Source organism: Myxine glutinosa, chromosome 14, assembly GCF_964187855.1.
Source record: "Myxine glutinosa chromosome 14, kmMyxGlut1.1, whole genome shotgun sequence".
NCBI lineage: Eukaryota > Metazoa > Chordata > Myxini > Myxiniformes > Myxinidae > Myxine > Myxine glutinosa.
Window position 1 is genome coordinate 49,932,927 of NC_136274.1, and position 24,171 is coordinate 49,957,097.

Sequence of the window (24,171 nt, forward strand, 5' to 3'; positions counted from 1 at the left end):
CACTTCACTAACGTCTCAGAGGATTGCTGCTTTTGTGGTGAAAGGGAAACTATATTTCACATATACCTTCAATGCCACCGTCTTGAACCAGTGTTCTTACTGATGAAAAATCTTCTCTTGCGCTTCTGGCTTCACTTCTCTCCAACACTTTTTATCATCGGGCACCCGGTAAAGAAACTAAGCAAGTCACGAGATCTCCTTGTTAACTTTATTTTAGCCTGTGCAAAAATGGCAATATATAAAACCAGGAAGGCAAAAATTGAGAAAGATGTGGTGGAACACAGTTCTGTATGTCTGAAGGGCTTAATACGCTCACGCATTATTTCGGAGTACAAGGCAGCAGAATATAGTAACACTGTTCAAAAGTTTAAGGAAACCTGGACTATAAATGATGCACTTTGTACGGTCTCCCCACAAGATATTTTGCTCTTATTTGTATAAATGTGTTATTTGGCATTCTTTTTGGTGTTCTTTGGCGTTCTTTTTTTTGGTGTTCTTTGGCGTTCTTTTACCTTCCCCTTATCTGTCTTGGTAGTGCTTTCTCTTCAAAATGCTCTACCTTGGCTACTGCAGTTCAAACCATGGACTTGCAGAGATGAGGAATTGAGCGACATTAAACTGGGAACATATGTTTGCCTGAGCTTGCATGAGCTCTGAACGCAAATCTCTGTAACCTTTCCAACAAAAGCACTACTACTACTACTACTACTACTACTACTACTACTACTACTACTACTACTACGCCACGCCACGCCATTTTGCTGCTCCTCGAGCCGTGCCATTTTCGACATTTCCTTCTCATCCTCTTCCGTTTTCGTTTGTATTTTTGGTTTATTTGGGTTATTTGAACCGAGTTGGTTCATTTTGTTACTTTACTTTGACGTCCCGTTTGAGTTATTAGTCCTTTTGTGTTCGGGCCTAGCCGCGGCGTGCGGCCGCACCCGTGTGGGACTAGATTTGCTGCGCCCGATTTGTGGCGTATCACAAACTGTTTGACTTCCTTGTTTTTGCTTAATGACCCTTGACTTTCTGTGCTAAATTTGCATAGTTTTGGCGATTAAGCCGATAAGTTATTTGCTCAACGCGCGTTTGATTATCCTTTTGAGTTAATCACCAGCATACCTGTCCGGTCGTGCTGAAATAAGCAAAAGCTCGTGAATGAGCTCATTGATATATTTTTTTCCATTTTCATTTGACGGGAAATATACCGTTAATAGCAATCATGCCTCTGGATGGTACATGGGCAAGGATGGCCGCTACTACCTCTGGTGCAGGTGGGAACCGCCCTGCCCACCCGTTTAAGGCGTTAACAAGGAAGCACGGGGTGAAATGCGAGTTGGGACAAATCACCCAAATAGAGGCCTATGTGAACGCACTCGCTAGTGTGGTTGATCCAGCAACGATAGTTGCAGCCTCGAAAATGTATGGACAAGCTGTGTTCTTTCTTAACTCAGAGGCTGCAGCAAACAAAGCCATTGAGAAAGGGATTAGTGTGGGAGGACTCTTTGTACAAGTCGAGCCGCTCTCAAGTCTTGGTACAAGGATAATTATATCTAATATACCTCCTTACGTGCCTGACAATGTCGTGGTGCCTTTCCTGGAACGACTGGGAGTGTTGAGATCACCCATCAAGCCTGTGTCTTTGGGCTGTCATGAGCCCTCCCTACAACATGTCTGGTCTTTTAAAAGACAAGTCTCCATTGAATTGGGAAAGGATGCTGAATGTGAGGGGTCGTTTGTTATTCCTTTTGACGGAAAGAATTACAGGGTGTTTTATATGACAAACGAACCCCGTTGTTTTGTATGCAAAGCGAGGGATCACAGGAGAGCAGACTGCCCCACTATCATTAAAGAGATTGCAGCTCCTCAACGTCCAGATCAGCCTCGAGAGGATCCCAGCGTCACTGAAGGTAACCTAAGAGAGGCGGCTGCTCCTTTGTGCTCGAGGGCAGTGGACCCTCAAGAAAGTTCTATACCAGCTTCTCATCCCAACTCTTCCGCTGCCATAAATCAATGGCAGGCAGTGGGAGCAGGGAAGGCAAAGAGAGCACAGAAGAGGAAATCAGAACCGGCAGATGATTTGACCACGGAACACCCTGGTACAATTGAGGATGACACGGGAAGTAATGTGTCAAAGGGATTTGTAAAGCCTAGTATTCTGAAGGAGAAAAGAGTGGTAACCCAATCTGAAGAAATGGAAGAAGAAGAAGAAGAGGAAACTATTCATCAAACGACAGGATATGGAGAGTCTTCTCTCTCAGATCCACCCAAAGACAGTTTGAAGAATGAACAGGAAGGGAGACCGTCAGGTAGTAAACCCAGCATGGAAAAGACAAACAACCTAGAGGTATCTGACTTGACAGGGCCAAACGATACTGTGATGTTGGCTCCTGAGAAAATGCATCCAATAATAACAACTGCAACGAAGCTTCAAAATAAACCAGGGATTGAAACATCTACAAGAGCCAGTCTGAACCGAAGGATTAACACCGAAGTTTCAAAGGATTCTGAAGTAGCATTCATCGGAGGGACAGACAGAGAGAGGGAACCAGACACACAAGCATCAATAAAGTTGCTGGCACTGACCGACATCTCAGGTGATGTCACTTCACTCACTGTTGGCGCAGAAAGGGGAATAGTTGAGCACATCTCTATTTTACGACCCCAAAAGGTTGGATCTCCTATACCAACTGAGGAGGAGGCAACCATTCCCACAGGTGTAGCAACGTCCGCCGCATCAGAGCGAAAGGAGCGTTCCTCTGCGCCAGAAGATTATGCCAAGTCAGCCTTGAGAGACGACATGGCAGAAGACTTGACACATTGTACAAGTACACCAAAGGAGAAGGATCTTGAACCTCCAGATAGCGATGATGAGGAAAGTATTGGTGATGGGGCAGACTATCAAGGGTCACTGACTGGTTTAGAGACAGACCTACCGGCAGGACGCCATTCCTGCATTCCCAGCCAGGAGATACTCGAGTTCCTGGAACAAAGCTTGCATAGCAGGAAGAAAGTGGAAAATGCGCTGAAATGGTGGAAAGATTATGATTTGCTAGTGCATGCCTTGTATGCACTAAGGAGAGAGGGACATAAAACAAGGACTTCAGGCTCGGCCGAACAAGCCCGAGTCAGGAAGTTTCTAGCAAAGTTGTTGAGTTACGGGCCTGAATATAAATTCGTTTAGGAGGATGAATTTCACAGAAACAAAACTCTCAATACAATAATGACATCAAACTTACGAATAGGATCATTGAATGTCAATGGCTGTAAGGATGCATTCCGTGTGCACCAGGTATTGTCATTCTGTGTGAAGGAAAAACTTGAAGTAACCTTTTTGCAGGAAACCCACACGACCCCAGAGGCTGCATCCCGATGGGAAAACCAATGGGAAGGCTTGGTCTTTTTCAGTCACCTAACGGACACATCTTGTGGAGTGGCTACCCTCTTTTCACCAAAGAGGAAACCTGAAATACTTGTCGTAAAGGAAGCCGGTGTGGGGCGGTTGCTACATATAAAAGCAAAGTTTGAAGAATTTGTTGTCAATTTCGTCAACATTTATGCACCTTGTGTAGGAGTTGCAAGGGGGATTTTCTTCAACCGGTTGCAGAGATTCATGCTCACCTTGCCTGGTGAAGAGTGTGTAATTCTTGGAGGAGACTTTAATTGCACTCTAAACCCCTCCCTTGATCGAATAGGTCAGGAGCCGCATAATCCCTCTGTAAGAATATTACAACAAACCATAACACTGTTAAACTTGAGGGATACTTGGCACATACAACACCCCACAGACAGAACATTCACGTATACGAGTATCAGAGGTGGTCATATATCACAATCCCGGCTCGATAGAATTTACGTGTCTCACCGTTGGCGTAAGAGTGTCAGTGACTCCGGCATAAAAGTTGCCCATTTCACAGATCACAACTTGGCCTGGATTAAGTTTTCCCTGGCGGAAACAAGGCGAGGCCCTGGCTTGTGGCACCTGAACAATGCTTTAAGTCAGGATGAAGCCTTTTTGTCAATCTTTTTGAATTTTTGGCAAGCCTGGAGGAATAAAAAAGGAGATTTTTGCTCACTTGGATTCTGGTGGGATGTAGGCAAGGTACGATTGAAATTGCTGTGTCAGGAATACTCGTATGGATCGAGCAAAACACTTGGGTTAGGGATCAAAAGACTGGAAGAGGAACTGCTGCACCTTGAGAAGCACCTGGCCACACTTACCTCTACTGAACTGCAGGCATACCAAGAAAAAAAGAGCACCCTTAAAGCATGTAGTCGTGTGAAGGCATGAGGGGCATATGTGCGCTCTCGTTTGCAGTTTATTTCTGAGGATGAATATGTCCTGAATTATCTCAAAGGGGTGGAAAAACGCAAAGGTCAATTCAGGGCTATAGCGAGTGTTCTCGCAGAAGATGGTCTCTTGCTCAATGGCTCTGAGGGTGTTCAAAAACGAATTAGAGCCTTTTACGCTCAGCTGTATTCGGGTAAGAGCACAGATGCAGGTGCAGGTGGCACTTTGTGGAGTAGTCTTCCTGAAGCCTCTGTAGAAGACCGGGAGCAGCTGGAGACTCCATTATCTCTGGAAGAATTGAAAACCGCCCTGCACAGCCTATCAAGAGATAAAGCCCCTGGCATGGATGGCTTATCATGTGAATTCTATACAAAAGTATGGGACTTGGTTGGACCTGATTACCTAAGCGTAGCTCAGGAAGCATGTGATACAGGTGTCGGGGAAGTGTGATGGGACTCAAGACTCCAATGATGTCACAGGTTTACAAAAGATCACAACTTTATTAACTGGTTGTTCACTTCATTCCAATACCAAATAACTACCGTTTAACTCAATGGACCAGGTAACTCTATCCGCATAGTCCCTCTTTCGTGGCTGCAGCGCCGTACTCGTGGTACGCGTTCATTCCGTCGGGCAGGGCTTCTGAGGATGAGTGCTCCTTGACTCAAAGTCTCTTCTGTTTATATGGGCAAACTTCAGTTAATCCTCTGTGCGCTGAAATCGTAATCCCTTCTCCGCAGCAATGTTACTCAGTCATCCTGCTCGCCTTCCTGGCACCAACTCGCTCCTCCCTGCTGGGAATTTGCTTCATCCTCTTTGCATCCCGATGAAAGACAATAGTACGGGCTTGGGAATGTGTGTTAGCCCGGGGTCGTGCTAAAGCTACACAACAGGACTCCCAGCTTCGACAGGGCGAGATGCATTCCTGACATTCTTACGACCACCTGCTCGTACCTTGGTTCGTTACCAGTTCCAACCAATGAGTTACACTGAGTTACACTTCCACAATTCCCTCATCTTTTTGTTTTTGTTTATATTAACCATTAATCTAAACATCAATATAAGTAAACAATCAATCACTACAAGTAAACATCAATACAATTTCCTTAGGCATACACCGTCATCCTGCAAGAATCTGATCACAAAACATTTCGTTGGTCATTGACTCCTTCCATATTGTTAATTCAATCTATTTCATTTGCATCACAAATATCTTTGTAAAACAACACTTCACCATCACCAAGATACAACAATTTTGCTTCACCATTTTCAAGTTTTTAAAGCATCTGCAACATCTGGCAAAAACGTTTCCCTCCAAACAAATGTTGATTCTTTGTTTGAAAGGAAGGGCTGATCACTTGTGTTTGAATTCGGGTATGAAACATTTTCTTCTGTCTTTATAAACACCTGCACTACTTCGTGTAGGATTTCGCTGTTGTGGTAACGGTGCGGAGTCATAAACTGACCCTGCTCTCCATGTAGCATTCTTGCCACTCTTGTTGTGAACCATAATGATTCCTTGAACAAGGCCTTCGCCCAGTTGTAGTCGACTTGCCTCCTCCCTCATTATGAGTGGGCAGCAAGTGTTGGTGTAATGTTGATTGGCCAGCAAGATGTGGAACAGGGATGCCGGATGCATCCACAATGATGTTGGGACCATGGTGTTCAGGTCATTCATGGTCCATACCAGGAGCAACCAGCAGAATCGTGCACAGCTGTTGTGACAAGGGCACAGCCGTTTTTTGCAGCTCCATGCTGGTTCCCCGGACGTTGGTGAAGTAATAACATATGTCCCCGCATTTCACAGAGGTTGCAGGTAAAATGTCGTTGTCCTGCAACTTCTGATGTGGTGAATGTTCGAAGCCTTCGAACAAGAGTAAGTGATCGCCTTTCTTTCATATGTTGCAGTGTGATCCAGGCAAATGGTCACATAAATTTCCTTGGTGAAGGTAAGCATCCATCTCCAAGTTACACGGGAGAATGTCTTCATCATTCTTTGAGAAAGAGGGTGTATGCCACGATTAACTTCATTTTTTAGCCACAAATTTTCTTTCTCGAACTTCTTCCCAATTCCGTTAGCACTCCCTTCAAAATGTGATCTCGTCTTATCCTTATGCTCAGTCACATCTGAATCTGCTTTCCACACACACTGAATCAGATAGGGTACATCTTACCATGAAATCAGCATAATCATGTATATCTTCCGACAGTTTCACATTCAACAATTTGTTGTTTTCCCTTACAACATTCAAAAAGTTATATTCATTTATATGCGTCACACAAATAATATTCAATCAGGTATGTATTTGACTACTAAACTAAGAATAGCATCCACAATTGCTTTCAGGTTAATATAGTTCAAAAATTAACTCGTGCAGGTATTTTAGCACTACTCTAAGAAAATAAATTGTATATGATTACAATCACAAACAGGAATATCTAATTCCCAACCAAAATTTTCCCAAACCAACAAATTAAGCATAATGTATTATTACCATAATTCCTCCCCACTTTTCCTTTTCCTTTTTTTTTTTTTTTTTTTTTTTTTAACAGTGTGTCACTCGTGGTGATATGAGTTCACTGATCTTGTAATTGACACAACTCATAACATTGTCGTTATGTCATTATCTTAATTCTACTGTATTCATTTGCAACATCACTTGATTTAATCTTTTAATCTCAGTATTTATGTCGCCATAAAAGTCTTCCTCTTGTGGTTCCACATTTCTTTCCTCATTTGTCACTTCATGCGTTATCATCGTGTTGTTGGTTACCTTATTCAAACACACCATCACTAAGGCTTTCAAGCAAGCCACCACTAAAACAATTGCCAATATAACTACTAAACCAACAAACAAGTCTGCTACTCCTTGTATATATTCATACCTATGACATAATTATATGTCGATGACATTCAACATTATATACCAAACTAACAAGCTTCCTAAAAGGTAAATAAAGAAAATCCCTTAATATGTAACATAAATCAGATTATTTGTCTTACCCTGATTCCCCTATCTCCCGGGGTTGAACTCAATCCCCTGATCATGAGTGTAGTTGTGATACATTTTTCACTCATGTTGTATTAATATCAGCAGGTAATTGTATGTCATGTAGGCAAATAAATGTCACTATCCCAAGTAGGAATATCACATGTTGAAAATGTAATGTTTATCAATGCAAGGGGTGTTAAAATGTAATTCAAATGACTGTAAATCACGACTATCATTTATCTGCCACTGAATGTTCTGCTGGGCTGCTAGGTGCAGCCTCATTTTCTGTGGGATCGTCCACCTTAGCCCCATGTGCTTGTTTGCAATGAGGGGCATGAATCCAACTTTCTATTTTGGGTCCATATTTTTTCCCTATTCTTATCAATCTCCTATGGTTTATCATTTCGTTCCAAGATACCGCAACCAAAGGTTTTAACCAAGGCTCTACCAAACTATTTCCAATGTGAACAAAAAATGCCAGTGAAACAATGATTCGAAGAATTAACTTCAAGGGGTCAATAAATTTATTCTATAGCCAGATCTAATTTTCCCATCCAATATGTCATATTATAACACTTTAATAAACCTTCGAAAAATGTTTCCCATCTCAACAAATTTCCTTTTTACAAATAGCCATGTGTAACTTACTCATGTATTTTTATTAAAACTCATGTACTCAAGTATTTAACTACAATTTCCTCTCAATTTGTTTGGCCTAACTGGCCGCAAAAGTGGCTGCCAGCATGCAGTACCGTTTTTTATCTACCAAGGAAGTGCTCGTCCACACAAGACCTCTACCAAAATGTTGTTTGTAAAAACAAATCTGGGATTTCCGATTACATGGATGCACTCTCAGGACATTTTCAGGCTGCTGTTAACAATCCACTATGATAAATTAATTCCTTTACCCACAATCAAATAATTAGTACAAATTGAGGATATTATCCATCTGACATTCATTTATAGATTCATTATGTTGGATCTAATATATATATATAATTTTTTTCCCAATAATTTCGCACTGGTGTAAGGAAGAACAATAGCTCTCATAAGTCTTAGTAATATCGTAGTTAATTTACCCAGCATCGAAGAATTTATTTACTATCCATTCTCATCTGTTAACCAGTGACTTTGTTTGAACTCCAGAACTCAAAACTCACAATAGTTCAAACCAGCAAAATTTCCTTTACTATTTTCCCATATCATCTATGCCTTATACACATCCATACATACAGCCCAATTTATATTCTGATAAAATTCAAGTATATATATGTATAAAATCCGTGAGCAGAGTACTCTGGGAAGTCAGTGTAAGACCTCTCCAAAATTTGGCTAATTTTGTACTCCCACATTTTTATGAAGCTCATATCCATAAATAGCTTTGATTCTCATATAAATTCTATCACAATGGAATCCCAAGATTACTTCCAATTTTTTTTACTATTAATGAATAGCTGCTCATAACTCAGCAAATCAAATCTTTATTCTCCATCTCCCTTGACAAAAGTGATAATTTTCATAATCAAATTATATTTCTATTTTTTATTTTACGAATTCTCTCGATATGCGATCCCATCCCCATGGAACTATCTATTTTTCAGACAAGGCACACTGTCGGTGTCAACAATCTTGTAAGATTGATACACAAAAACAAAAACACTGACACACAAAATACCCACACACACATGCATTATGCGTATTTGTTTGCGTTGGAACCCTTATTTACAGATCCGGATGGGTGTCAACTTTATTTCAATTTCTCAAAATTTGTCCTTCAATTTTATAAGCGCTAATACACAAATGGACCAAAAAGTTTATTCTTAGAAAACCCCTATGACGTCACATTGACATTACCCTTTCAGTTCCCACAATAATTTATCCAAATTTGACTACCCACCCATTTGTATGTCAGTCGACCACTGACCTATCAATCGTGTGGAACAATAGTCCGAAATTCCCACCTGATCATGATGTGACTCTTGTCATTTGGTTTGCCAAAAAAATTGCAAAGCAATTGTTCCAAACTTTGTAAATTTAAAATTTTGTGCCCAACATAAAAGATCCAATTTCGGCATTTGATCAATTAATTATCAATTTGCTTACAAGCAAAAGAAAAATGAATAATTCTTGCTCCGAAAACTTTTCAGACCCAAGAATCATCGACAGTTATTCATGTTTGTCCAGTAATCTAATTTGTTGAGGCCAATCGTCATTTGGGATTTGTCGCAATGAAGGCCTAATCATTGTCTGAGGTATCGGTCAGCACTGGTACCCTTGATCTTGGTTTACCCTATGAACTTGTCTTCCTTTTGGTATACGGACATCCTCTTTTCCAATGTCCCATCCGTCCACACTTGAAACACCGGTTTCTGTCGTTGCCTGGTCTGTGCACCTGTGCACTTGTATTGCTGGGCTGCATCTCTACATCCCTGAGTTGCCACTGCAATCTCTCGTTATCTCCTGAAACACGAAAAAATTCTCTGTACCGTCCTTTTTGGGGAGACAACTGGAAATCAGATGGGACAACTGTCACTTTCATTCCTAATTTCGAGGGCAGTTGTGCATTTGTCTCCTCCACTGTATCCTGTATCCTTTTTATTTTAAGTTCTAGATCCGTTATCCGTTCTTGCTGTTCCCGTTGTCTGGATTCACCATCCCAAAGATGGAATGCAAGCCAGTCTACCGTTAGATTCTGTCTCTTCCTGGCTTTCAATCTTTGTTCCAATCTTTCCAATCGACTTCGCTCAAATGTACCATCTCTTGGAAACTCCTCATCATGTCCCTTTGTCCACAAATACCAATTCTCGACCTGCCTTATAGCTTCGGCACCATAACGGTCGTACATATGATGTGTACAAGTACCTTTTTGTGGAATCTCTGGTTGTCCTTGTGTATTCTTGCAGGCTCCATTTCCCATTCTGCTTTTTATCAAAGTAGCGTTGGATGTGTTGTAGTTTGTTCCTCTAAACTCTAAAGCTTCACTCGTACCTCCAGGAAGGATCTCTCCACCTGTTCAAACGGTGATTTCCAGAGAATCTCTCTCACCTGTGGCTTTTGCACAATCCAATCTCACAGATCAGTATTTGCAGATGAGCCAGAGGGTCAGTATGAAATGGGTGAATTCTCAGGTGTCCGCTCTGTTGAAGGGGAAATCACACAATGGTAACCGCACATATATCTATATATAAACTCACCACCTTGCTCAATTTTCCAAGGTTGTCTTCTGTTGATAATATCTCACTAAGATATCAAAGCTTCTTTCTTGAGACTGCATTTTCATCAATCAAACGATCAATATATTCAATTCAATTTATTCAGTTCAATTTATTCAGTTAAATTTATTCAATTAAATTTATTCAGTTCAATTCAATTATTAAATTTCAATTAATTTATCAATATTCATCAATAAATCAAATTAATCCTTTTGGATGACTCCTTGCATAAGCCCTTTCCCCAATGATGTCAGGACAGGTCCATCCATTGACTGAGATCGAAGCTCATCGGTCGTCAACTTTGGTTCATACCTCATGTCAATTGATGAATCACCGTTCTGTCCTAGGGTCATATCTGACATATTTCCCCATTTTGCCTGGTCTCCACAAATTTTATTTGCAACCACTAAAGGCAACTCATCCTTCATTCGTGAGACCGCCAAAATGGATGGCAGATATTAAAGTTCTTTGGGAAAAATATCTCATCATTTTTCTTTTAATAGTACCCAAATCTCTTGGCAATATAAATTTCGTAAAACTCCTGAAATAAGACTGTAAAATTCCTTCAATCATGCTAAATTTTGAAACTCCATCGCTTGTAACACCCAATTTATCCCATAGGGCTTGAAAGTTCTTTCCCAAGTTCATGCAATCATTCTGCATTTGAACCCTATGATATCATTCATAATAATCATCATGATTTTATAGTCATGGTCCTATCATAATCATCTATTTAAAACGAACATTTCCTTTATCACCACAGCTATGTGGTATAATCAACAATAGAATAAAACTGTACATAGCAACAGGCTACCTCATGGCCACTTAGTATACCTATTGACAATAAGTCATAACAATATCGAATAATCATTGAACAATTAAAAAATCGCTTCCACTGCTCCAGCCGCAGCATTCGTCATTTTGTCTGCTCATCCGCGTGACCAAAACGAAATAAAGGGAGCTCAACCATTACACAGCGCTTTTAATGGCGCATGCCATAGGAACTCAACGCAATTTCGACTCGGCCAGAAAAACGAGCAAATTTTGCAGGATGTTAACTGGAATTAGCCGTGAAAATATATACAAAATACACAAAAATACACACCCACACAAATAAACAACATTTATTCCGTTCAACAGAACAAACATTTCCTATATCATGACATGCATGTCTTCAAAATTATATGACCAAGAGAAAAAGTAAAACTAATTAAAACTGCGGGCAGTGATGATCCGGGGACCATACCGCTCCATCCTGATTGGACGGGTGCATGCTAGAGTCGTTAACAACGACAGTCCAGATCCGATTGTTCAAAATTTCAACTCAATCGATCGAAAAATGAACGCAGGGATGCATTTTAAAGGTGCAGTGGCACTAACTGAGTTGCCACGAATATGGCCACGAAATTGCCAATATGGCCATCACAAAATATTTTCCTTAATCAATTGGCTCATAGCATAACCAATCTGCAAGTATTTCATCCGAAGATGTATCTCTGAGGAATTTTAATTAAATAAGTCATTTATAAATCAACGAGTTAATTTATTAAATGATTAATCAATAAATCAAAATTTTCCTTGACAGCCACATCACTTGGTCAGTGTCATGTCCAAATATCAGCTTCCTTACTCAAAATGTGCCTGAGTTAATGTAATGTAATTACTGTAATAAGATTACTGCAATTACTGTAATGATTACTGTAATTACTGTAATTACCGGAACTGTAATTACTGTAATTACCTCAGGTAATTACTGTAATGTAATTACTGTAATGTAATAAGAAATGTAATTAATTAAATACGTACTTCATTAATCGCTAATAATTAAATAACTCGTGAATTCTTATCCGATTTACTTAACATTTGAGTGTCCCCAAAACGTTGGAGCAAAACGTTGCAACAACGAAAGTGAAACGTTGTAGCGACGTTGTGGAAACGTCAGCAAAACCCAACATTTGAATGTTCCCAAAACGTTGGAGCAAAACGTTGCAACAACGAAAGTGAAACGTTGTAGCGACGTTGTGGAAACGTCAGCAAAACCCAACATTTGAATGTTCCCAAAACGTTGGAGCAAAACGTTGCAACAACGAAAGTGAAACGTTGTGGCGACGTTGTGGAAACGTTAGCAAAACCCAACATTTGAATGTTCCCAAAACGTTGGAGCAAAACGTTGCAACAACGAAAGTGAAACGTTGTGGCGACGTTGTGGAAACGTTAGCAAAACCCAACATTTGAATGTTCCCAAAACGTTGGAGCAAAACGTTGCAACAACGAAAGTGAAACGTTGTGGCGACGTTGTGGAAACGTTAGCAAAACCCAACATTTGAATGTTCCCAAAACGTTGGAGCAAAACGTTGCAACAACGAAAGTGAAACGTTGTAGCGACATTGTGGAAACGTTTTACAACAACATTATTTCAATGTTGCAGGAAAGTAATGTGAAAAACGTTGAAACAACGTTGTGGAAACGTCAGCAAAACCCAACATTTGAATGTTCCCAAAACGTTCCCAAAAATGTTCTCTCTCTGTCTGTCTCTCTTTCTGTCTGTCTATGTCTCTCTCTGTCTGTCTCTCTCTCTCTCTGTCTCTCTCTCTGTCTATCTCTCTCTCTTTCTGTCTGTCTCTCTCTGTCTGTCTCTCTCTGTCTGTCTATCTCTCTCTCTCTCTCTCTCTCTGTCTGTCTATCTCTCTCTCTCTGTCTGTGGTTCTCTCTGTCTGTCTCTCTCTCTGTCTGTCTCTCTCTGTCTGTCTATCTCTCTGTCTGTCTATGTCTCTCTCTGTCTGTCTCTCTCTCACTTTCTGTCTCTCTCTGTCTGTCTGTCTGTCTCTCTCTATCTGTCTGAATATCATCTTTATCTCTGTCTGTCTCTATGTCTCTCTCTCTTTCTTTCTGTCTCTCTCTCTCTGTCTCTCTGTCTGTTTGTCTCTCTCTGTCTATCTCTCTCTGTCTGTCTCTCTCTCACTTTCTGTCTCTCTCTGTCTATCTCTCTCTGTCTGTCTGTCTGTCTCTCTCTATCTGTCTGAATATCATCTTTATCTCTGTCTGTCTCTATGTCTCTCTCTCTTTCTTTCTGTCTCTCTCTCTCTCTGTCTCTCTGTCTGTTTGTCTCTCTCTGTTTATCTCTCTCTGTCTGTCTCTCTCTCACTTTCTGTCTCTCTCTGTCTATCTCTCTCTGTCTGTCTCTCTCTCACTTTCTGTCTCTCTCTGTCTATCTCTCTCTGTCTGTCTGTCTGTCTCTCTCTATCTGTCTGAATATCATCTTTATCTCTGTCTGTCTCTATGTCTCTCGCTCTTTCTTTCTGTCTCTCTCTCTCTGTCTCTCTGTCTGTTTGTCTCTCTGTGTCTATCTCTCTCTGTCTGTCTCTCTCTCACTTTCTGTCTCTCTCTGTCTATCTCTCTCTGTCTGTCTGTCTGTCTCTCTCTATCTGTCTGAATATCATCTTTATCTCTGTCTGTCTCTATGTCTCTCTCTCTTTCTTTCTGTCTCTCTCTCTCTGTCTCTCTGTCTGTTTGTCTCTCTCTGTCTATCTCTCTCTGTCTGTCTCTCTCTCACTTTCTGTCTCTCTCTGTCTATCTCTCTCTGTCTGTCTCTCTCTCTGTCTGTCTCTCTCTGTCTGTCTAAATATCATCTTTATCTCTGTCTGTCTCTATGTCTCTCTCTCTTTTTTTTTTCTGTCTATCTCTCTCTCTGTCTCTCTGTCTGTTTGTCTCTCTCTGTCTATCTCTCTCTGTCTGTCTCTCTCTCACTTTCTGTCTCTCTCTGTCTATCTCTCTCTGTCTGTCTCTCTCTCACTTTCTGTCTCTCTCTGTCTATCTCTCTCTGTCTGTCTGTCTCTCTCTATCTGTCTGAATATCATCTTTATCTCTGTCTGTCTCTATGTCTCTCTCTCTCTCTCTTTCTTTCTGTCTCTCTCTCTGTCTCTCTGTCTGTTTGTCTCTCTCTGTCTATCTCTCTCTGTCTGTCTCTCTCTCACTTTCTGTCTCTCTCTGTCTATCTCTCTCTGTCTGTCTGTCTGTCTCTCTCTGTCTATCTCTCTCTGTCTGTCTCTCTCTCTTTCTTTCGTGGCTGATGTCTTCTCTGCATGTCTATCTCTCTCTCTCTGTATTAATTTGTTCAACACTGCAAGTTACATGCATTCTCAAATCCATGATCGTGCTGAAAATATCGTGTACGACATTGGGTGGTTTACCATTGCCTTCCCCAAAGCGCTTAATTATTGTCTTTCATTTAACCGTGAAGCATGTCTGAAAAGCTTACTCATTTTTATTTTATTTAAATCCCCCTAGCCGTTCCAAAATATAAGGACATTGGAATGGCCCTTAATCGCACACCTTAATCGCACACCCTGAGCGGGCAGCTCAGGGGTACGTTTTCAAGTGCTAAACAAATGTACCGGCCTTGTACATTCCACGAATCCTGCACCAAATTTTCTCATACTCACTCAAATTAGATCCATTTCACATATCTGTTCATGAAATTTCACCAATGATCACAAGTAGTTATCACATTGCAATAATCTCTAAACATTCCTAAACCATTCAACTTGTTTAAAGGACGTTCATTTCGCAAGAAGGAGCGGGGGCAAGAGACAGGTAGCCGAAATGGAAATGAGGGACAATGAGGGACAGTGAGGGAGTGTCGGTATGCAATTTTCATCCAATCGCCATCTTTCACAATAATTCTGGACCGGCATGAGATGGCGTTGTCTGTCATTAATTTATCCGTTGATCAAACGAGTTTTAGACATGGCGGGAAAACTGAAAAAAAAATTATTTATTTATTAATTTAAAACGGGTGTACACGATTGTACACGTGTACGGACCTTACCGAACCGGCAAACAAATCGCCTCATGGTGCACTTCATGAGCCGATTTGCCTGCAGACCAGAGTAAGGCTCTTAACACCCAGCGTATAACGTACGCATCCTCGCAAGCACACGAATAATAGAATCATTTAAAACGTTCCATCCGTGACTTTTACCTCGGACGGTCGTGACAAAAATACGTTTACACTCCTTGGATTATGTTACCTATATCGTGGCAAGCCCCACACACACATCCTCCACCATGTTCAGAATTAAACACAGGTTCGTATTTCATAATGGACCATCCCCAAGACGCCATGCTTACCTTGGCGACGTCCACTCGAAATCCAGCGGTGCCTCCAGATTGTCTGGGAAGTGTGATGGGACTCAAGACTCCAATGATGTCACAGGTTTACAAAAGATCACAACTTTATTAACTGGTTGTTCACTTCATTCCAATACCAAATAACTACCGTTTAACTCAATGGACCAGGTAACTCTATCCGCATAGTCCCTCTTTCGTGGCTGCAGCGCCGTACTCGTGGTACGCGTTCATTCCGTCGGGCAGGGCTTCTGAGGATGAGTGCTCCTTGACTCAAAGTCTCTTCTGTTTATATGGGCAAACTTCAGTTAATCCTCTGTGCGCTGAAATCGTAATCCCTTCTCCGCAGCAATGTTACTCAGTCATCCTGCTCGCCTTCCTGGCACCAACTCGCTCCTCCCTGCTGGGAATTTGCTTCATCCTCTTTGCATCCCGATGAAAGACAATAGTACGGGCTTGGGAATGTGTGTTAGCCCGGGGTCGTGCTAAAGCTACACAACAGGACTCCCAGCTTCGACAGGGCGAGATGCATTCCTGACATTCTTACGACCACCTTGGTTCGTTACCAGTTCCAACCAATGAGTTACACTGAGTTACACTTCCACACAGGTATAATGCCCCTTTCTTGGCGTCGAGCGATGCTGGTCTTGATTCCCAAGGAGGGTGACTTGAGAGACTTGAAGAATTACCGCCCTGTGTCTCTGCTGTGTGTGGATTATAAGGTCATGGCTAAAATGTTGTCACTCCGTCTCGGACCAGTCCTGACAAAATTAGTCAGCCCGGACCAATCTTATGCCATTCCAGGCAGGACAATACATGACAACATATCCCTTGTCAGAGACCTGATACAGTATGCGGACATGACTCGGTCTCAAGTCGGATTTCTTTCCTTGGATCAGGAGAAAGCCTTTGACCAGATGAACCATGAGTATCTGTTTGAAACCTTGCTAACATTTGGGTTGGGGAGGAGATTTGTAGGCATGATTCAGACGTTGTACATTTCGGCAGAATGCCTAGTCAAAGTCAACGGTTTCTTGCTCGCGCCCTTTCCATTTGAGAGAGGAATAAGACAAGGATGTCCCCTGTCCAGCCAATTATATTCCCTATGTATCGAACCCTTCCTTTGTTTGATGAGAAGAAGGCTAACTGGCATTGTGGTGCCACACAACAGGGTCAACCTCAAACTTTCTGCATATGCAGATGATGTTCTCGTGTTTGCCAGTAATGCAAGGGATATGCAAATAGTTTATGATTGTCAGCAGGTCTATTCAGCAGCATCGTCTGCTACAATCAATTGGAGGAAAAGCTCGGGGCTTCTAATTGGACAAATGCAGGTAAAGGAGTTACCAACACTTTTTCAGAAATTGACATGGAGTCGCAATGAGCTCAAATATTTGGGGGTGCACTTATCCACTTCCCATGGGTCCTCGCCACTCATTAACTGGAACACTTTAGGGGACAAGATCGAAGCAAAGTTGAGAGACTGGAGTGGATTACTAAAAGTCCTGTCTCTGAGGGGAAAAACACTCCTTATTAAACAGTTTATAATTCCGAAGTTAGTATTCAGGCTCTCTTGCATAAGCACTCCAGAGGAGTTTCTGGTTAAGATGCAGAGGAAGCTACTGGACTACTTTTGGAATGGTAAACACTGGGTTTCCCTGGGCATTCTGAGCTTGCCTTTTTCAGAAGGTGGACAGTCTTTTCCCTGCCTTCGAAGCCACTACCACGCATCCAGGCTGAAGACCATACAACGTTACCTACATGTGAACCCTGCACCGCAATGGTGCTCACTGGCATCATACTTCTTCAGCAAAGTGCTCAATCTTGGGTACAAAAGGAATCTTTTCATCATTACATCTCGGAGCCTGTCTAGTGCTACATTGCCTCCTTTTTATCAAGAAATGCTGAAGGCTTGGAATGTAGTCGACGTACAAAGAACAGTTCCTTATCCAGGCAAGGACCTGTTAGAAGAACCGCTCATTCTCAACCCTCTTCTACAGGGCCCAACTCTGGCTTCCTTTTCAATAAGAAGGAGCCTCTTAGCTGGTAGCATATCCACAGTGGGAGACCTTCTGAACGATGGTAAGAGAACGCTTTCACCCAAGGAACTCGCAGCGAAAATGGGCCTGAGGACAATCAGGATCCCCTCCAGGATACTTGAAGAGGTCAAAAGCTCCTTGCCTCCCGAATGTCTGGAATATCTAGAGAATCCCAAAGAGGGTGATGGATCTGGACAGATGTCCATCGGTAACTCCATGGATTTTAAAATCCGACCACGATGTTGCGAGCTCTTTCAGCCAATACCTGCAAACAATATGAGTAAAACCCCTGGCACAGTGGAAATGTCGTTCTGTGAAATCAAGGAAAAATATATACCTGCTAGTGATCCACTCGCTCCATTATATAGCTCTTGCAACCCGACTGGATACTCCCTGGCGTGAGATTCTTCCACTTCCTTCGACTGTTCATCCACGTTGGGATTCACTCTATCTCTACCCAACGCCAAGAATGATGGCAGACTTAAGTTGGAGGTTGCTACATGGTGCACTGAGCTCTGGATCTATGATGCGGCACTTCACAAACGTCTCAGAGGATTGCTGCTTTTGTGGTGAAAGGGAAACTCTATTTCACATATACCTTCAATGCCACCGTCTTGAACCAGTGTTCTTACTGATGAAAAATCTTCTCTTGCGCTTCTGGCTTCACTTCTCTCCAACACTTTTTATCATCGGGCACCCGGTAAAGAAACTAAGCAAGTCACGAGATCTCCTTGTTAACTTTATTTTAGCCTGTGCAAAAATGGCAATATATAAAACCAGGAAGGCAAAAATTGAGAAAGATGTGGTGGAACACAGTTCTGTATGTCTGAAGGGTTTAATACGCTCACGCATTATTTCGGAGTACAAGGCGGCAGAATATAGTAACACTGTTCAAAAGTTTAAGGAAACCTGGACTATAAATGATGCACTTTGTACGGTCTCCCCACAAGATATTTTGCTCTTATTTGTATAAATGTGTTATTTGGCATTCTTGTTGGTGTTCTTTGGCGTTCTTTTTTTTGGTGTTCTTTGGCGTTCTTTTACCTTCCCCTTATCTGTCTTGGTAGTGCTTTCTCTTCGAAATGCTCTACCTTGGCTACTGTAGTTCAAACCATGGACTTGCAGAGATGAGGAATTGAGCGACATTAAACTGGGAACATATGTTTGCCTGAGCTTGCATGAGCTCTGAACGCAAATCTCTGTAACCTTTCCAACAAAAGCACAACTACTACTACTACTACTACTACGACTACGACTACTACTACTACTACTACTACGCCACGCCACGCCACGCCACGCCATTTTGCTGCTCCTCGAGCCGTGCCATTTTCGACATTTCCTTCTCATCCTCTTCCGTTTTCGTTTGTATTTTTGGTTTATTTGGCTTATTTGAACCGAGTTGGTTCATTTTGTTACTTTACTTTGACGTCCCGTTTGAGTTATTAGTCCTTTTGTGTTCGGGTCTAGCCGCGGCGTGCGGCCGCACCCGTGTGGGACTAGATTTGCCACGCCCGATTTGTGGCGTATCACAAACTGTTTGACCTCCTTGTTTTTGCTTAATGACCCTTGACTTTCTGTGTTAAATTTGCATAGTTTTGGCAATTAAGCCGATAAGTTATTTGCTCAACGCGCGTTTGATTATCCTTTTGAGTTAATCCTTAGCATACCGGTACGGTCGTGCTGAAATAAGCAAAAGCTCGCGAACGAGCTCATTGATATTTTTTTTTCCATTTTCATTTGATGGGAAATATATCGTTAATAGTAATCATGCCTCTGGATGGTACGTGGGCAAAAATGGCCGCTACTACCTCTGGTGCAGGTGGGAATCGCCCTGCCCACCCGTTTAAGGCGTTAACAAGGAAGCACGGGGTGAAATGCGAGTTGGGACAAATCACCCAAATAGAGGCCTATGTGAACGCACTCGCTAGTGTGGTTGATCCAGCAACGATAGTTGCAGCCTCGAAAATGTATGGACAAGCTGTATTCTTTCTTAACTCAGAGGCTGCAGCAAACAAAGCCATTGAGAAAGGGATTAGTGTGGGAGGACTCTTTGTACAAGTCGAGCCGCTCTCAAGTCTTGGTACAAGGATAATTATATCTAATATACCTCCTTACGTGCCTGACAATGTCGTGGTGCCTTTCCTGGAACGACTGGGAGTGTTGAGATCACCCATCAAGCCTGTGTCTTTGGGCTGTCATGAGCCCTCCCTACAACATGTCTGGTCTTTTAAAAGACAAGTATCCATTGAATTGGGAAAGGAGGCTGAATGTGAGGGGTCGTTTGTTATTCCTTTTGACGGAAAGAATTACAGGGTGTTTTATATGACAAATGAACCCCGTTGTTTTGTATGCAAAGCGAAAGATCACAGGAGAGCAGACTGCCCCACCATCATTAAAGAGGTTGCAGCTCCTCAACGTCCAGATCAGCCTCGAGAGGATCCCAGCGTCACTGTAGGTAACCTTAGAGAGGCGGTTGCTCCTTTGTGCTCGAGGGCAGTGGACCCTCAAGAAAGTTCTATACCAGCTTCTCATCCCAACTCTTCTGCTGCCATAAATCAATGGCAGGCAGTGGGAGCAGGGAAGGCAAAGAGAGCACAGAAGAGGAAATCAGAACCCCCAGAGGATGGGACCACGGAACACCCTGGTACAATTGAGGATGACACGGGAAGTAATGTGTCAAAGGGATTTGTAAAGCCTAGTATTCTGAAGGAGAAAAGAGTGGTAACCCAATCTGAAGAAATGGAAGAAGAAGAAGAAGAGGAAACTATTCATCAAACGACAGGATATGGAGAGTCTTCTCTCTCAGATCCACCCAAAGATAGTTTGAAGAATGAACAGGAAGGGAGACCGTCAGGTAGTAAACCCAGCACGGAAAAGACAAACAACCTAGAGGTATCTGACTTGACAGGGCCAAACGATACTGTGATGTTGGCTCCTGAGAAAATGCATCCAATAATAACAACTGCAACGAAGCTTCAAAATAAACCAGGGATTGAAACATCTACAAGAGCAGTTCTGAACCGAAGGATTAACACCGAAGTTTCAAAGGATTCTGAAGTAGCATTCATCGGAGGGACAGACAGAGAGAAGGAACCAGACACACAAGCATCAATAAAGTTGCTGGCACTGACCGACATCTCAGGTGATGTCACTTCACTCACTGTTGGCGCAGAAAGGGGAATAGTTGAGCACATCTCTATTTTACGACCCCAAAAGGTTGGATCTCCTATACCAACTGAGGAGGAGGCATCCATTCCCACAGGTGTAGCAACGTCCGCCGCATCAGAGCGAAAGGAGCGTTCCTCTGCGCCAGAAGATTATGCCAAGTCAGCCTTGAGAGACGACATGGCAGAAGACTTGACACATTGTACAAGTACACCAAAGGAGAAGGATCTTGAACCTCCAGACAGCGATGATGAGGAAAGTATTGGTGATGGGGAAGACTATCAAGGGTCACTGACTGGTTTAGAGACAGACCTACCGGCAGGACGCCATTCCTGCATTCCCAGCCAGGAGATACTCGAGTTCCTGGAACAAAGCTTGCATAGCAGGAAGAAAGTGGAAAATGCGCTGAAACGGTGGAAAGATTATGACTTGCTAGTGCATTCCTTGTATGCACTAAGGAGAGAGGGACATAAAACAAGGACTTCAGGCTCGGCCGAACAAGCCCGAGTCAGGAAGTCAGGAAGTCAGGAACTATATTTCACATATACCTTCAATGCCACCGTCTTGAACCAGTGTTCTTACTGATGAAAAATCTTCTCTTGCGCTTCTGGCTTCACTTCTCTCCAACACTTTTTATCATCGGGCACCCGGTAAAGAAACTAAGCAAGTCACGAGATCTCCTTGTTAACTTTATTTTAACCTGTGCAAAAATGGCAATATATAAAACCAGGAAGGAAAATATTGAGAAAGATGTGGTGGAACACAGTTCTGTATGTCTGAAGGGCTTAATACGCTCACGCATTATTTCGGAGTACAAGGCGGCAGAATATAGTAACCCTGTTCAAAAGTTTAAGGAAACCTGGACTATAAATGATGCACTTTGTACGGTCTCCCCACAAGATATTTTGCTCTTATTTGTATAAATGTGTTATTTGGCATTCTTTTTGGTGTTCTTTGGCGTTCTTTTTTTGGTGTTCTTTGGCGTTCTTTTACCTTCCCCTTATCTGTCTTGGTAGTGCTTTTCTCTTCAAAATGCTCTACCTTGGCTACTGTAGTTCAAACCATGGACTTGCAGAGATGAGGAATTGAGCGACATTAAACTGGGAACATATGTTTGCCTGAGCTTGCATGAGCTCTGAACGCAAATCTCTGTAACCTTTCCAACAAAAGCACTACTACTACTACTACTACTACTACGACTACTATTACTACTACTTCAACTAATACTACTACTACGCCACACCCTTTTGCTGCTCCTCGAGCTGTGCTACTTTTGGACATTTCCTCCTCATCCTCCTCCGTTTTCGTTTGTATTTTTGTTTAGTTTTGGTTATCTGAACCGAGTTGGTTCATTTTCTTGTTTTATTTTGTTGTTCCATTTGATTCAATTAGTCCTTTTGTGTTCAGGCCGAGCCGCGCTCATGTGGGACTAGTTACGCCTAATTGAACTGTGATTTTTTTGTCACTTATCTACACATACTACCCCATAATGTCAAAGTGGAATTTTTAAAAATAAATTTTTACAAATCAATTAAAAATGAAAATCTGAAATGTCTTGAGGCAATAAGTATTCAACCCCTTTGCTATGACACTCCAAATTGAGGTCAGGTGCATCCAATTACCTTTGATCATCCTTGAGATGTCTCGACAACTTCATTAGAGCCCAACTGTGGCCAATTCAAATTGATTGGACATAATTTAGAAGGAAACGCACCTTTCTATGTGAGCTCCCCCAGCTGACAGTGCATGTCAGAGCAGAAACTCTGCCATGAAATCCAAGGAACTGTACATAGAACTCAGAGATAGATTTGTGAGGAGGCATAGATCCGGGGAAGAGTATGAAACAATTTCTAGAGTGTTGAAAGTTCCCAAGAGCACAGTGAGATCCATCATTAGGGAATGGAAAGAATATGGAAATACCCAAACCCTTCCTAGAGCTTTGGCCGTCCAACCAAACTGAGCAACTGGGCAAGAAGGACCTTGGTCAGGGAGGTGACCAAGAACCCAATGACCCCTCTGACAGAACTACAGAGTTCCTTCAATGATGGGAGAACTTGCCAGAAGAACAACAGTCACTGCAGCACTTCACAAATCCAGGCTTTATGGGAGAGTGGCCAGACAGAAGCTATTCCTGAGAAAAAGGCACATGACAGCATGCCTGGAGTTTGTAAAAAGGCACGTGAACGACTCTGAGAGTATGAAGTCAAAGATTGTTTGGTCTGATGAGACGAAAATTGAACTCTTTGAACTGAATACAAAGCGTGACGTCTGGCAGAAAGCGACCACAGCTCATCACCCATGCAACACCATCCGTACCATGAAGCATGGTGGTGGCAGCATTATGTCGTGGGGATGGTTTTCAGCAGCAGGGACTGGGAGACTTATAAGGATAAAGGGCACAATGAATGGAGATAAATACAGACAAATCCTTGAGGAGAACCTGCTTCACAATGCAAAAGACCTTAAACTGTGGCGAAGATTTTCCTTCCAACAGGATAATGACCCCAACCATACAGCCATAGCAACACTGCAATGGCTTCAGAACAAGAATGTGAAAGTCCTCGAGTGGCCCAGCTAAATCCCAGACTTGAATCCCATTGAGAATCTGTGGAAAGACTCGAAGATTTCTGTCACTGACGCTCCCCATCCCAATTGACAGAGCTTGAGCAAATCTGCAAGGAAGAGTGGGAGAAACTCCCCAAATCTGGATGTGCAAAGCTGATACAGACATAACCAATAAGTCTGCCCTTTCTGCTTGGAAATCAGCCAACATCACCGCTTTGCACAAAAAAGGTGCAAAAACAGATCCTAGAAACTACAGACCAATCAGCCTTCTCCCAATTATCAGCAAAGTCATGGAATCCATCATTGCTTCGGATATGAAATCTTTCCTCTTCTCCAATGGCTTGATCTCTGATCATCAATTTGGTTTCAGACCAGGTCACTCTACTCTGGACATGCTGCTTCTGCTGTCTCAACAATGGATGGAGGTCCTCAATGCCAAACCGGAAATTAGAGCTGTCTCCCTCGACATATCACGTGCCTTCGACACGGTCTGGCACCCCGCTCTGCTCACCAAACTCTCCTCCTTTGGTATCCATGGAAATCTCCACGCATGGCTGGCGGACTTCCTCTCTAGTCGTCGTCAACGTGTGGCCCTGAATGGGTTTCTCTCATCTCCTCTTCCTGTTCAGGCTGGAGTTCCCCAAGGCAGTGTTCTGGGCCCGGTGCTTTTTCTGGTCTTCATCAATGATCTCTCTGACTCTCTTGAAAATCCTCTCTATCTCTTTGCTGATGACTCCACTCTCTGCCGCTCCATTCCTCTTCCCTCAGATCGGCAGTCT